The sequence below is a fragment of the Misgurnus anguillicaudatus genome, chromosome 8 (assembly GCF_027580225.2).
Source record: "Misgurnus anguillicaudatus chromosome 8, ASM2758022v2, whole genome shotgun sequence".
NCBI lineage: Eukaryota > Metazoa > Chordata > Actinopteri > Cypriniformes > Cobitidae > Misgurnus > Misgurnus anguillicaudatus.
Genome location: NC_073344.2, coordinates 24,866,370 through 24,881,411, shown reverse-complemented (window position 1 = coordinate 24,881,411; position 15,042 = coordinate 24,866,370). Strand labels below are relative to the sequence as shown.

Here is a 15,042-nt window from a genome sequence, read left to right as displayed (position 1 = left end):
GCTCATATTAGAGCAACCAACATCTAGTAGCCATGTAAACAGACTGTGCGGTTCACGTGATGTCAGGCTACTATACATTAGATCCCAGTTTGAAAGCTGTGTCCTCCGAAGGCCATATTTGAAGGCCAATAACGTCACTCCATCATGATGAAGGCTGTCCCAATTTGGAGGCTCAATCAAAGGCCCTGTCCCAAATGGCACACTTGTGGTCCTCCTCAGAGTCTACACTTTGATGGCATCATGTAGTGCAGACTTTAGGGACCCTTGATGCGAGTCCACATGGGTGCACCGGAGTCGTATTTTGGGACTCGAGCGTCACACTGGAAATAGGTAGACAAGTTGCCCGTCAGTGTGAACTCCTTCCTTCCGTCATCTGATTGGTCTGATGGCTCTTTCGCAAGGACTTCTGGGTTGGTAAAGTGCGTGAAGCCTGAAGACCGCATCAAGGGGCAAAGGAGGCGCTGATGAGCACACTTAAAAGCGTAAAAAAGACAGATGGGACACCCTACGGACTCGTAGACTAAGCGAGCATGCGCAATTTAAGGCCACGAGACCGAAAATCCACATAAAGTGCGCCATTTGGGACAGGGCCAAAAGCCTCTTTGTGCATCCTTCGTTTCCTGTGAAATTAAGGATCCATCATGGATCACAGCTTTGGCTATCCCAAGATTCAGTGCGCGCTTGTGACATCTGGGTATTTCAAAATAAAAAAGTGTATATTTTGCAAATTAAAGGTCCTAAACTTAGTTTTATTATTATTAATGAATTAATATTATTGCTGCATACATTGCGATTTACTTTGCGAATTTCTAAGGTTAGTAAATTTGATACCATTGGGTAGATTAATATGCATTAACGCGTCATAGTTTTTAAAATAAAAAAACATTTATTTTTAAAAGTCTGAAACATCTCTGCTGTTGTGTCCTGCTGACAGGCGCATGGACGGAAACGGCAAGTGACGCAACTCCATCCGTAGCCTAGACCGTCTCATTTCAGTTCGTTTTATGGACTTTGGAGGCTGCATCCTTTACAGACCGTGTCCACACCTTCCAAGTTCTTGTCCTTCGCAGGATCCAGCCTTCGAATTGGGATGCACCCTTACTAATATTAATTCATATAGGGGCGGTTTCCCGGACAGGGATAGTCATAGACTAAAATAAATGTAAGAGCTGTCCAAACTGAAAACAACTTGCGCTGTCATACTGTATCTTAAAATGCATCAGTGCCCTTTGTTTTGACTCAAAATATACACAAGTAATGTTTTTATTAAGGCATGTTTGTTAAAACTAGTTACATTTCCTAAAAAAAAACAAGGCCTAGTCCTGGTTTAAGCTAATCCCGGTCCGGGAAATCACCTTATGGAGCCAGTGATAGTCTTGGATTTTATACCGCCACCTGTCAGTGTGGATGCAGGATCATACAAAACTTTTGGGATACTGACACAATTGTAGATGATCCTTTCACGAGCATGTATATTTTTGGAAAAGAATAGCTATTTATTTACTGTATGTATGTGTTTAAATGTTTAAAATGATTAGAAAATGCACCTTCTCTGAACTAAGCACTAGAACACAAGCACCGGCCGGTAACTGGCCTGATAGGGTGATTAGTGTGAGATAAAATCTCAGAAGTGTTGTTTGGTTTACTTCATGTGAAGTACTGAAACCATTTCACCTTTAACTCCAGGGCCGTCTGTGCTAGTTCAGTGCTGGGTGAGATATTGATCAAGACCTTTTCAGTCAGGTGCTTAACCTCCGACACACACAGTAAATGATGCCACCGCGAGCACAATGGTCTGCTGGTCTGGTCTTGTTATGCTGGTGTTGCTTATGGCAGGAGAGAACATACTGCATCCCTTCATCAGCACACTCATTTGTTTTTGCACATACGTTCTTAGAAATGTTCTGCAGTTCTCTTAGGAATCTTTTTTTTGGGGGGAATGAATCTTACTGTACTCTTTTAATGCACTTATTAATGCAAGCAGCACTTAATATTGTATACAAATGTTTCTATCTGTATTCAGTTTTTTGTTACAAAAACATAATATGTAAGGTCACTTACTCGTTTTCTTTATATTTTGTAAGAAAATGAAGTGCTGTATACATCTATATCAAATGGCTATGCGAGAGGATTCTAGAGTTTATTAGTTATATGCATTCATCAGCTTTATACATGAAAGACAATTTCTTTTCTTTCTCCAGATTGAGTTTAGAAGTTTAGTGCACCATAAACGTCACTGTCTGTCTGTAAAGCGACTTTGTGTGTCTCAAATCATCATATGATGTATGCTAGTGTGAACGCGCTCTCACTGCACTCTCTCCTCACCGCCACAAGAGGCGACGCGGCTGCGCGCTGGACACGCGCTCTCGGTTGGAGAGAGACAGGGACCTAATCATAGCGCGGCGGAGGAAAGGAGCGCAGCTCATCGCGTCTTTCCCCACGCGTACATTGCGCATTGAGGATCGTACAGTTATAGAGGAACAGCACGAATTACAAGGAACCCGGTGCGTAAATCCACATCAGAGGCGGCTTTATTCTGCCTGCGCTTCAGGTAATGCGTCTCCATAAACTTACTTATGTCTGTAGTCTTGCAGCGGATATCCATTATCAACTCTTATAATCTGATATAGCTAGTGTTGATCTATCGAAATGCATTATGTTTCTGGAGATGAATTGTTAAGTTAGATATGGCGTTACGCGCGTCTCAGCGTGGCATCTTTTTTCTAACTTGTTGCCGGTAGTTTGTATCAAAAATACGCAGTTTTATCTTGAATGCGTCTTTCTTTGCGAATACGCGCCCGATTATGTGTTTTTGCCTTGTTGAAAAGTTAAAAAGAGTTGCCTGGGTATTTAAATGCACCTTCTGGATCATCTATTGGTCATTATTAAAATATGCTGAAATAGATAGGTGATAAATGTTGCAGTGATGTATTGGCTTCATGACAATTTAAATAATTGCGATGACATGCTGTCTTAAAGGAGAATATTTGTAACTTATATATTTAACAATCTTAAAAATAAAGGTTATTAAAGGGTTCTATGCAGCGATGCGTTTTTGGATCCCCAAAGAGCCTTTCGGTCAAAAGATCCTGAAGGAAATTTGTCTTTCTTCCCTTTTATAGTCATTTTTCTTGCTCTTTTATAGTTGTGGAACCATACACCCTGAAGAGCTCTCGACTGATATTACAAATTTTAAACCTGCCTCTGCTTTCATCTGTATTTATCAGAAAGGCTTTCTGTATTTCTTTTTATGGAGCAACGCATATTTAGAGATGGGAAATGTATTGTTTTACTTGTGCAACATGACAATTATTTGCTGTGGCTTAAACATTTAAACTTATTTTTTACTGAATGAGTGCAGTGGATGAAGAAAAATGACCTCATCAAATCAGCAAGATGTTGTTAACCTCAATTTTCTGATAATCACAGATTTTGTGTCTTTAGTGAATATCACAGTTAGAATTTAATTTCCAGTGTCTGAATTTATATTTAGATTATATAATTGCCTCATTGATAGTGCATGAATGCATATGATTTACATTAGAGTGCATGATATACCGACACAACAACAATTATTTCATATTATTCTTTATTGACTCTTTAGGGATTATTTGCTTCCATTTTTAATTCTGTGTTGTCTTTGATTGACAGATTTCTTATATTTAGTCTGAGCAATTATCAATGTATATAAAAAATAAGAAATTCTCACTGTTAGTTCATTAATACATGCAGAAAATCTTTGCCATACTCTGTGCATTTCAGTTTGTATGCATTTACTATAGATTACCCAATGACTACATTTTGCACTGTATGTCTACACGGGGTCTTTATCTTGTGGTTACCGGTGCGGGCAAGACAGCTTTGACCGTGTGGTGCTTATCCTTGTCAATAAGTCGAGATCTCTAAAGGTTTCTTTCCTGAGTGTAGCACAAACCTTTAATGTCTTGTATGTGTGTGGGAAAAACTCTGTTTAGCAAGAGAGGCGGGTGTGAAAGTTGACGGCTTTTCCTCCCCGCTCATCCTCTCGCGTTGGCCGGTTGCCCCTTGGCGTACCCAGGCGTCAGTCCAATCCTCCAGCGTCTCGGCTCTGTTCGCACTGATGGTTGTCATTTACCCGGCTCTCCGCTGGGCTCCTTGGAGCCTGCTTTGAAACTCGATATCCAATCAGCAATTTACATTATCCAATTAGGGGACTGATCTATGTCCAGAGATGGCTTAAAGCATTGCCCCCTGGGATTATCTGCCACTAATGAAAGCTGAGTTGCGTCAATGCATACCAGCTTGACTGTAATTATCGCATTCATTTTTAATGCAGCCAACAATTCTAAGCAGACCGTGGTGAATTATTGCCTGCTTTGATTCTATGGGCTGTATTTATTCATTTGTGGTACGATATCGACAGTTATTTGGCTCAAGGGGCGAGTCGTGTGTAATATAATGCGACGTGCCACCATAATGCACCTGAAGAGGTTTGTCAGCGTCACACTTTGCCCGCATATTTTCCATACCAGCACATACATGCTGCGGACTCACATAAACTAATGCGTTATAGATCTGCGGTGATTTATGTCTAGCTGGCTGCGTCGCCTTCGGGCTCTCAAACTAGGGCCACGGACGCAAGCTCACTTCTTGATAGATCGCGCGGATGAAGCAACGTGCCACGGACAACATTGATTACATTTTACCGAGAGTCTGAGTATAAACCTTAGTACAGGGAGGCTGCAGGGGGACGGTGATGTATGTTGCCCGAGGGCCGGCGGAGATGACAGATATGGGTTACAAATGCGTGAGGTTTTACGACTCATGGAAGGAGGAGCGTCAGAGCAGTTTAATTGATCTCGGCCTGTGGTCGGAGTTCAGGGAGGGTCGCTGTAGTTTTGCAGAACTTTGCTAAATTTATCTGCTGTGTTTCGCTCTCACACCTGCTCTGAGATTTAGCTTATGCCAAAACAGCTAGACCTCCCGTGTTTCAGGTCTGAATGTGTGGGATTTTTACTTGCTTTTTTGTTAAGAGAAAAGCTGCGTGGCATAAAGGAGAACTTCCTGACATTAAAATGCCTTGGGAATTTTATCCCCAACTTTCTCACAAAAAAAAAAACAAACAAAAAAAACCCCACAACTGGTCTTTTCTACCAAGCCCCCAAGGTGACATTGTAGTAAAAAAATCTGAAGTTTATTTTCATGTGCTCATGTGAAACATTCATGTGCTCACGCGAAACCTTCATGTGCAGAATTTTTAAAAAAAGTTAAGTTTTGCGTGCTCACATGAGCACGCGAAAGTTTCACGTGAGCACGCGGTAGTTTCACGTGAGCACGCGAAAGTTTCACGTGAGCACGCGATCGTTTCACGTGAGCACGCGATAGTTTCACGTGAGCACGCGATAGTTTCACGTGAGCACGCGATAGTTTCACGTGAGCACGCGATAGTTTCACGTGAGCACGCGATAGTTTCACGTGAGCACGCGAAAGTTTCACGTGTGCACGCGAAAGTTTCACGTGTGCACGCGAAAGTCTCACGTGCGCACGCGAAAGCCCCACGTGTGCACGCGAAAGTTTCACGTGAGCACGCGAAAGTTTCACGTGCGCACGCAAAACTAAACTTGATAGTTTCATGTACGCACGCGATAGTTTTACATGCACAAGCGATAGTTTCACGTGCGCACACAAAAATCTTTATTTAATTTTTGCTCCATGTCCCCTTAGGGGCTACGTACTTTGATGTGAATGATGTATTTGGATATATAGTATTTTACCTATGCACTGAAAAAAAATCTGGTTTTCGATTAAAATGATCTAAATTTCAAAGTAAAGACTACATTTAAATTTGCGAAGCAAAATTACACAATATATAAGGATGTATCTTGGGAATATGCCTTAATTTAACTCAATCACCGCCATTGACGAGTTATCTCGTCATTTATGAGTTCATATTTAACTAATAAATATGCCTTTCTGGACGAATTTCAAAGTGAAAGTGTAATACCGCTTTTATCCACCAGATGGCGCAAACCGAATTTATAAAAAACGGAAGTTAAAAAGATTTAATGATTTATTTTAACTGCCTGTTTGTGACTGTTTGATAGTCATTCTGAGTCTGATGTCTAACATAAATTCCTTTACAAAAACGCAATTTTTTAAGCTTTTTGCTCAAAATGTTGTATTTGTGAAGAGAAATATCCATATTTCAGTGGTTAAATTAAGTAGAAAAAGTAAGTATAAAATGAAACGTTTTTTCCCCATTTTGTTTGTTTGTTTGTTTGTTTATTGTTTGTTTGAAAGCAAAAGGGGGGTTCTTTAATTTAATATAATTTGTATGTTTATATATTTATAGAAAATAATTTTTCCTGCAAGGAATTTTGTGAAAATTTTGTTAAAATCACAAAAATGCAGGTGGGCAACTTTTCTCAAAAAGGCTGGCGGTGAATGAGTTAAGTTAACTTTTCTCACTTTTTATGTACATTTTTTTTTTGTTTAAAAAAATGCTCAATAGAGGACAAACATTATTTAAAATATATGTTATGATAACACGTTTGTTAGCTTTATCTTTAATTTAACCTAAAGATAAATTCAATATTTTTTTGCAATTTAGCTGAACCAATAGAGCAAGACCTCCATCCCTACACTTCCTTATCTTTTGATTTAAAGATCTCCGAATGGCAACGCCAAAGTATAACAGTCTGAGATATAATATGTGAGATCAATGTATAGATACAGCTGTGATGGTCATAGATATAATAGCCAGGAATGTTGATGTGAACACTCCTCTCTTTTTCATTTAATGCATTTGTTATACAAGATCATTTGAATGCATGTGGATTTTAGTCTCTCGGGTTCACCTTTATTCTCCTGCTGTTGCTGCGTGTCCGTCAGTAGTCAAGCGTGCAAACAGCAGAAGATTAAAATGAAACAATCTGTGTTTTTTTCAGGTAACAGTAATTACATGCAGGTCAAGTGGCTTTTGAAAACGTGCTTTTTTCAAGCACCACAACAATAATTCAATAATTACTGTCATTAAATTGTCAGTCCATATCAGGTGCACTCAATGCACTGCCCACTAGAATAAGTATTTATTTGAATACCAACCACAAAAACTGATTCGAGTGTGCAACAAAGCCTAAATGGCATTGTGCATTCTTAATTATTCATGTTTAGTGTGTGGAGGTGAAATCTTTTAAGACTTCTGCTTTGTTTCAAGTCTGTACATGAAGCGTTAAGCTTACAGCATCCTCTGCTCCAGATGTACTTTGAGACATGAAATACTAAAAGACATCATAATGTGCATCCAGTATCACCTTAACCTGCTAATATCCAAACTGAAACCAAATGTGTGTATGTGCACAGACATATATTCACACATATATACAACAATGCATTTTCGTATCTTTATTAAGAAAATAAAATGTTGCAGTATTGAAGTTTTGAGTGACATGGGCTGATAATAAAACCGTCTTTCTTTTCACACTTACATGTGCTTTAATATTTTATTTATTTTAGTATTGGTCATCTGGTTGGGTGTTACCATGGTAATTTAGCTTAGCTGTATGTGTTGGCATTTGCCTGAGGGAGAAACTGTAAACACATGTAAGGATGGAGACAGAGGGCTTCTTTCATGTGTAATGTGTTATACATGTTTATATGCTATATAAATAATACTTTTCATGTCATGTAGTTAAATGGCACATATATTATGGGCTATTTACAAGACGTAATATAAGTCTCAGGTGTGCCCAGAATGTGTCTGTGAAGTTTCAGATAAAAATACCCCACATATCATCTTTTATAGCATGTCCAAAATGACCCTATTTGGGTGGCAGCAAAATGCGCTGTTTTAATGTCTGTACCTTTAAATGCAAATGAGCTACAGCTCCTCACTTTCTTACAAAAAGACAGTGAGCGCTTTCAGTTTAAATAGATCTGATTCATACAGTCTGAGACAATAGAAAACTATGGTAATGCAGGACTGTCAGTCAGTGGCTGTGGGTGGGGCTTTATCAGTGTGATGTCATGTTTAATAAGGATTAAAAAACAAGGGGTGGGTGGATTTTTTTCATTGTAGGGTGGTAGTGTTCACACATTGCCAACACACATTTTTGTCTAAACATCTTGGATTGTGCATAATAGGTGCCCTTTAAAATGTGTATTTTTATGATAATTACGAGGCACTAGGCAGTCTGGTAAAACTGTATTGCTCAGATTGTTCAGTAGTTGCTCTTTCACACGGGAGTCTTTATTGCTGATAGATTATTATTTAAGTGGTTTTGTCCCAGATGATGTTTCTACAATTATTCATTCATGTCTCCTGTCTCTATTTCTTATATCCAGGAAAAAATTACATGAATGCTGTTTCATGTCGACTAACTGTAAGAGCTCCGTTGAACCATTTCATACTTTGTGGTGCACAAAACAACACAACATCTGTAAAAGCGATAGAAAGCGTTTCGATATTTACTTGTTCCCTCTTTTTTAAAACAGTCCCGTAACATCCACATATTGTGTTTGGTTTCAGTATGTTGACGGCCGGGTCAGTTGTAGCTAAAGGCTCCGATCAACACTTGGTGTTGGATGGTGGGGTCGGTAACAGCCTGTAGCTCCGTTCACCATCCAGTAATGTTTGAAAGCCTCTGGCCTGTTCCCAGTTCATGACTGTTTGATAGACGATCATCTTAAACTTTTTCTCGATCGCCCAGACTTTAGCCCACGCAGATACACAAAGGTATAGACCATTGATAGAGTAAACTTACCATTGGCGCTTTGCTTGCGGTAGGCATCGGAGTAAAGCCTTGATTCTCAGAGAATGATTCATTTTATTGAGTTACTGGACATTGTTTACCTCTATCTTTCGAGAGCGTGGGAGTTTGAGAGCCGCCATTCATATTTGATGATGAAATTGCGTTGTTGTTGTTGGAATACTGTTGTTATTTGGTTCAGGTAATGTTTGATATATTGACGGTATGAGTCAGCCTTTTAATCTGATCTTGGATTTTTGTCACCCAAGGCTATATAATGATGAGGGAGATGTCTAAACTGATAAAAATGATACCTGTAAGGAAAAATAGATATTACCATTTCAGTGTTAATATATTCAGTATTGCGGATAAAATAACATTTTAGACAATGTCTAAATATCTAATAGATGTCAAAACACAGCCCAGACATCTATGCAAAATTTGGGTTGTCAGTAGAAATTTAATATGAATAAATAATTAATTGATTAAATAAATCATTGAAAGCAAACCTTAACACTGTAAGACATCAGACATCTCCCATTTTTTTTTTTTTTTTTTTTTTTGAGAAAGCGACGTGTAACCAAATCCAAGTTTTTTTTGGCTAGAAGTGGGAGACTAATAGCCGTACTATATTGGCTCTATAGTTAACTCTTTCCAGCGTTTAAAAAAAAGTTGTCAGCCTTTTTTATTTTTTTTTTATGATTTTCACAAAAGTTGAATGCCTTCTAGAAAATGTTCTTCTTTAAATATATAAACATACAATATATCAAATGAAAGACCTCCTGCTTTAAAAAAGTTTCACCCTACCTTTATTTGTTCTTTTTATCACCTCTCATATATGGGTAGGTTGCTTCAAAAATGCCAAATTTTAGGAAAAAAAGCAGAAATTATTGCGTTTTGTGAAGGACTTTTGTTAGAGAACAGATTCAGAGCAATCCTCAAAACATACACAGAGTTTGAACCGTTTGCCCTAAGGGGACACTTTCAGATTTTAAAAGTTGGGTAAGAGCCCTCCTGGTGGATAATAGCGGAAATACAGATTGCAGGAAAAACTCATCATTGGCAGGGAAGCGTTTTCTCTTAATTGACGATTTAACTCGTCAATGGCGGGGAAAGAGTTGACCTAGATTGTGAATGGACAGCTATTGCTTGCTTGGTTTGAAGTCTTACCGTGGGTTCACACCAGCCGCGCTTGAGGTGTCAAAATCACGTCTACCGCATCTAGTTTGCAGCTTGAACATTTTGAGTTTACTCACTTTATTCGCGCGTGAAAGCAGCACGTGAAATTCTAGTCATCAAGACATTCACGTGGAATTTCGCGTCATGGGAGGGGCTTTTGCGACTCGGCTCGCTTTCTGTAATCATGTCACTACTACAGCAAGCTCATGATTGGTTAACGCGTCGTTTTTCCGCCAAAGTTAAAATTTTTCAACTCGCGTGTTTGCCACGGCAACCCTCAATTTGCGGCATTCGCGCAAACGAGTACCGCGCCGCACTTAACGCCTTATTCGCACCGCGAGACCTCCAGACGCGCGTCAACACGTCTTCACATTGACTTAACACTGAAATCACTCGCACTTGACGCCTCTACCCCGACTGGTCTAAACGCAGCATTAGATGTTAAGTTTGCATTAAATACTACAGTCAGTAATTGTTACTATGGTAAAAGTTTAATATTTTGGTAATATTTTGGCACTGCCACTGAAATATTCTGAAAACTACTTAGAATGATTATTAAAAATCTGCCATTATTCATTTTGTTTTAAACCTGTATGAGTTTCTGTTGAACCCAAAAGAAAATATTTTAATAAATGATGGTAACCACACAGTTGACGGCACCCATTGACTTCCATAGTATTTTCCTACTATGATAGTCAAAAGGTACCGTCAACAACATGACGGTGAGTAAATGATGACAGATTTTTGGGTGAGCTATCTTTTTTAACGCTCGCTGTATCTCTGACAGTGTGATAGACTGATGGAGAGGCATTGGACATGGATGACTGATGCTGTCAGACAGACCGACTCCAGCAGTCAAATTTGGGTTTGTTAAATTTGTGTACAGATCAGATGGGTGTGAAGCTAAAATGTTTGGCCAGACTATGCAAACTGACACATTAACATTCATACAAGGTGGTCTGATGTCTGGTCAACAAAGAGAGAAAGTGCTGTCTTTGATCAATCACAATCAAAGTCTTTTAGATATCTATGACTAAAGCACATATATCTCTACACTGTTTTACTGAAACATATATGACCAAATGATCCTAGCTGTTAATCATGTTACTTTGCTTCATCTACAGTATATCAACAATGATCTTATTTGTGTCCTCATGTTTTTTTTTTTTTGTGCTTCGAACATAATGAACCTGGTCTGTCTCGTCTGTATTGATCTTATGTCTTTACTGTATATAGAAACACACATCTGTGATTATACACAGCGTATGTTTACCGCATGTGTCTGCAGTTTTTCATGTTGTGTCATTACAGCAGAGCTGCTTATTTACATGATCTGTTTATGAACTTTTCTAGACGCGTGCATACGAATCGAGCACGCAGATGGATGTTGGCATGTTTATGTATACACACGCAGTCATGTACGCTTATGCCGTATGTATGAATAAGTTGCTGACAATAGCATGAATATATTATTGTCTTGTTTTACATAACATGAATAACATTTGTTATAGTGATATATAGAAATGTAATGAGTTGCCTTTATATGCTGAATGTTTATACAAAAACATTGGTAAATATGACAGATGTTTCACATGTACGCCAAAACAATTAAACAATCACAATTTGAATCATTTCTGCATCACTGTATCCTGTAGTGTACCTGCTCTGCAGTTCTTCGCATGCAAGGTTTTTTGTGTGTATATCCAATTTTTTATTTCCTTTAAAGACTGCAATTTGTAACTTTTTTGGTTAAGTAAATGTTCAAAATTGTCTCCTTGCATTACCCTGATTTACAACCGCAAGCTTTTAATAATGATTTATTAGTTGAGCGGTTGGATTTGTTGTCATTGGAATTCACCCTAAAGATTAGTACGTAAAGTAACTTGCAATTTTATGCTTAAAACAGAGATGGCAATATGAAGGCAAAAGTTACAGTTTGCAGCTTTAATGGTGCAGTGTGTTAATTTTAGCGGCATCTAGTGGTGAGGTTGCGAATTGCAACCAACAGCTCAGTCCACTGCTCACCCCTCACTTTTGAAATGCATAGAGAAGCTACGATAGCCGCCACCAGACAAACATGTCATCGCCGGAGACAACTTAGTAAAAAAGTTTGTCCATTAAGGGCTTTTGTGGAAACATGGCGGCAAAAAATGGTGACTTCCATTTAAGGGGACCCTCTGTGTATGTAGATAAAAAACGTCTCATTCTAAGGTAATAAAAACATAACGGTTCATTATAAAAAGGTCGTTATACACCACTGATAATATAGTTTTGTATATTATTTTGCATTTCTGTCAAGAGATCCTTTTAAAAATTACACACTGCAGCTTTAAACTTTTTATTTTGAGTTAACTTTAATTATGGGAATCATTCATAAAACATAAACAAACATCTGTGTGAATTGTTCATAAAACCTTTCTGATTTTATGAATGCCTAAGAGGAACACAACACGCACGGATTCAGGAATGCAGGTCTGATTCAGATTTATTTTCACATTTGATCAGATATTCCCATTTAAGCAGATGTTAAACAAATCTTTAAGAGGAAAAAAAATCGAATTTAAACTTTTTGCATTCTTGCTGTTGAATCTGCGTGCCTGCAAGCTGTATAGACATAAGCATATGTTTGTTATGAATAAGTTATGATATGACCACGGCACATCTGTTTTTAAAGTCACTAAGTTGCAAGTGCGGGAATTTAATCCGAGGATGCGATGGGATCCGATCCAGCGATGCAAATCTTAGAGAGATTAGGGGAGATGCCGGGCCGCTGCATGCGTTTTCCTGTTGTTTTCCTCCTGTAATGGGCTTTGTAAGTTAATACCCTTGAGACATGACAATTCATCCGAGCTGGTCTCGGACTGCCCTACTTCTCAAAGCTGTCTCATCTGCATTAAAATTCAAGGATAAAAGATTTTCGTGGAGTGACAATAATCACAGTGGCTCAGTTCTTATTCAGGACGCGTTTTTCCAGAAGCGCTGATGCGACTCAAGCTGCTTTTGCGTTAAATGTGAGAGGTCACTTTGAAGCATCACAGGGTGCAATGACGTTCCTTTGAAATCATTTGTGCAGTTTCGGGGTGGTTGGACAGCATTCATTTAATGCATTTATAGCAAAGCGCATCAACAATGAATGGAAGCAGCCAAACTTTGTTTTTTCACTGGTTAATTTTGTCCAAATGCGCCCGAAGGTCTGACCTTTCTGTCAGCTGTGGGGTGAACAGTATGAGATACACACAGAAAGCTGGTCACTTCTGTTTAATGAAGACACCCAGCTTTGGATATGATGATGGAGAGTAAATCTGAACTCTGTGCCAGTGCATTCTCAGATATTGTTAGTGGAAATGGTTTTGTTATGCCGCACTCTTTATGTACATGCTATTTATCACAACTAATTGACATTTTTTCCTCCTCTGCAGGTTTTATGGTAATTTTCCAGCCTTGGTAATTTACCTCAATTGATGTGGTATATTTCTGCGGTTTGCACAGAATTTATTAGAATGATTATTATTTTTAGTGATAATCAACAGTACATTTAATTACATTTTCTAATTAAAAACTTTAATAACTTTAATTAAATGTAATTATGGTGGTCCCATTATACTGTACTGGCACATAGTATTTGCATTTAGTTACCATGGTACTACTGATCAGTGATTATCATACTGATACAACCAGACTGATCTCACAGAAAGTTGTGTTATAGTCACGAAAAATTTTATTTATTTATTTGTGTCCATGGCACAAAATGCAGCTTTTTTCGTGCTTTGAGCACAAATGTTTTTGTCGTGTCACTATAGAATTTCTATAAATATTTTTTGTGTACATTGAATGACTTTCTGTTTAATTTTATGTATTGTTTTCTCGTTGTTGTTTCTTATTTTCTTGTCGCTTGGGGTTCGGGTTAGAATCACTTTCTGTTATATTTTTAGGCAACCCAACTCCAGGCGAGAATAATTGTAATAGTGGAAGAAAAACATGTAGAAACCAATACATAAAAGTACATCCTAACCCAAATCTAACTCCAAGTGACAATGATTTAAAAAATAGGGAAAAAACAATGAGAAAACAATACATAAAATGATTTGCGAGAAATCTTATCAGTGGATTGATTTATGTTTTTCCGTCACATGCAGTCTAACATGCCGGAGTGCCAGGTTAGCCACGCCCACCTTTTTACATTCAGTGGAATGCACGGAATAGAAAAATCTGTTACATCTGACATTTATTTCACGGTAACAAAATATACCGTCCAGCACTTTGCAGTTCAGGTGGCCCGCCTAAGCTGGGAAACCCTACCGCCTTTACTAGGTCGTCTAAAAAAAATTGTTGCACAAAAAAGTCATCAAGTGCATCTCGGAGAATAGCGTGGACGCGCTTCACACTGCGAGCGGGCACACGCGCTACTTGGCTGAAATGAGAGAAAGACTTATGTTTTGGGTTTATTTAAGCCTGTTATTGTATTTCGTCTATAGTCCTTGCAAATTTAAAATAAGTAAGCTGCTGATTTTGTTGTTTGAGCAACCTGCTTGCTAGGTTGCACGTGCCTGTTGATTCGATATAATTGTTGAGCACTTTTGCTCATGTTATTTATGTGCATTTACATGCTACAGTAGTTACACTCCTTTAAGATAATGTAAATAATAGTGGGAAATAATCAGTTTTTACAATCTTCGCGCTATCTATCATCGTTTGCCAGACTTCTACAACATCTGCTTTAGTTTCTGTTTATTAACCCTTTAGTTTCACTTCATCACGCAGCTATTCCCATTAGAGGTATCTGTTAAAAACATTTCATTCATTAATAATCGCATGTGTTCATTTTCTGTTATAGTTTCTTCAAAATTAAGTTTTGAGTGTTTTTTATACCAATATTTTCATTTTCATCATGACGCGTATACCCCGCCCCACCCCTTTAATTGTCACCGTAGCTGCTACTGTAGCTTCTCTATGCTTTTCAAAAGTGAGGGGTGAGCAGTGGACTGAGCTGTTGGTTGCAATTTGCAACCTCACCCCTAGATGCCGCTAAAATTTACACACTGCACCTTTAATAAAAGCTTTCCTTAAATAAGAAATATCTCAATATCTCTTACGTATCGTATCGACAGATTCTCGTCGATACACAATTTACAGTAGA

The 15,042-nt window shown here is 38.3% G+C and overlaps 1 protein-coding gene across 1 annotated transcript in view; it reads left to right on the top strand.

The window, feature by feature from the left end:
* Nucleotides 1-2,328: 2,328 nt before the first annotated feature.
* The window catches only part of LOC129450493 (cadherin-22), a 182,875-nt gene continuing 170,161 nt past the window's right edge, over nt 2,329-15,042 (top strand). The window contains exon 1 of the mRNA XM_055213308.2: nt 2,329-2,551. The gene's annotated coding sequence lies outside the window, so the exon portion shown is untranslated. The remainder of the gene's footprint in view (nt 2,552-15,042) is intronic.